This window comes from Ixodes scapularis, unplaced genomic scaffold (genome assembly GCF_016920785.2).
Source record: "Ixodes scapularis isolate PalLabHiFi unplaced genomic scaffold, ASM1692078v2 PGA_scaffold6__148_contigs__length_123643588, whole genome shotgun sequence".
Taxonomy (NCBI): Eukaryota; Metazoa; Arthropoda; class Arachnida; order Ixodida; family Ixodidae; genus Ixodes; species Ixodes scapularis.
Genome location: NW_024609881.1, coordinates 85852841 through 85854388, shown reverse-complemented (window position 1 = coordinate 85854388; position 1548 = coordinate 85852841). Strand labels below are relative to the sequence as shown.

General features: G+C 47.2%; 2 non-coding genes across 2 annotated transcripts; both read left to right on the top strand.

Moving 5' to 3' along the window:
- Positions 1 to 871: 871 nt before the first annotated feature.
- On the top strand, positions 872 to 944 carry Trnas-uga. The gene has a single exon. It is a non-coding gene; the product is annotated as a tRNA-Ser (tRNA).
- A 531-nt stretch (positions 945 to 1475) lies between these two features.
- On the top strand, positions 1476 to 1548 carry Trnas-uga. Its single transcript has one exon. It is a non-coding gene; the product is annotated as a tRNA-Ser (tRNA).

Here is a 1548-nt window from a genome sequence, read left to right as displayed (position 1 = left end):
GTAATGGAGAGGTCCCGGGTTCGATACCCGGACCAGGCGGATTTTTTCGGTCGCTCGCCCGTCACCTAGCTGTGTTTGGAGATTTATGTTTGTCCTTTGTCCCTCTTGTTCCCCTTCTCCAGGGATTACTTTCGTCATTCTTGTCCAGCTCGCTTGCACCTTTGCATTTAATTGCATTATAATTATAACTTTAAATTGCAAGCTTCACCTTGTTGGTGTTCGACTGGTGGCAGCTGATAAAACCCGTTTGCTCTACTGACGTCTAACCCCTGGTTAGCTCATTTGGTAGAGCGTTCCACTTGTAATGGAGAGGCCCCGGGTTCGATACCCGGACCAGGCGGATTTTTTCGGTCGCTCACCAGTCACCTAGGTGTGTTTGGAGATTTATGTTCGTCCTTTGTCCCTCTTGTTCACCTTCTCCAGGGATTACTTTCGTCATTTTTGTCCAGCTCGCTTGCACCTTTGCATTTAATTGCATTATAATGATAACTTTAAATTGCAAGCTTCACCTTGTTGGTGTTCGACTGGTGGCAGCTGATAAAACCCGTTTGCTCTACTGACGTCTAACCCCTGGTTAGCTCAGTTGGCAGAGCGCTCCACTTGTAATGGAGAGGTCCCGGGTTCGATACCCGGACCAGGCGGATTTTTTTCGGTCGCTCACCAGTCACCTAGCTTTGTTTGGAGATTTATGCTTGTCCTTTGTCCCTCTTGTTCCCCTTCTTCAGGGATTACTTTTGTCATTCTTGTCCAGCTCGCTTGCACGTTTGCATTTAATTGCATTATAATTAATAACTTTATATTGCAAGCTTCACCTTGTCGGTGTTCGACCAGTGGCAGCTGATAAAACCCGTTTGCTCTACTGACGTCTAACCCCTGGTTAGCTCAGTTGGTAGAGCACTCCACTTGAAATGGAGAGGTCCCGGGTTCGATACCCGGACCAGGCGGATTTTTTCGTTCGCTCACCAGTCACCTAGGTGTGTTTGGAGATTTATGTTTGTCCTTTGGCCCTCTTGTTCTCCTTCTCCAGGGATTACTTTCGTCATTTTTGTCCAGCTCGCTTGCACCTTTGCATTTAATTGCATTATAATGATAACTTTAAATTGCAAGCTTCACCTTGTTGGTGTTCGACTGGTGGCAGCTGATAAAACCCGTTTGCTCTACTGACGTCTAACCCCTGGTTAGCTCAGTTGGTAGAGCGCTCCACTTGTAATGGAGAGGTCCCGGGTTCGATACCCGGACCAGGCGGATTTTTTTCGATCGCTCACCAGTCACCTAGCTTTGTTTGGAGATTTATGCTTGTCCTTTGTCCCTCTTGTTCCCCTTCTTCAGGGATTACTTTTGTCATTCTTGTCCAGCTCGCTTGCACCTTTGCATTTAATTGCATTATAATTAATAACTTTAAATTGCAAGCTTCACCTTGTCAGTGTTCGACCGGTGGCAGCTGATAAAACCCGTTTGCTCTACTGACGTCTAACCCCTGGTTAGCTCAGTTGGTAGAGCACTCCACTTGAAATGGAGAGGTCCCGGGTTCGATACCCGGACCAGGCG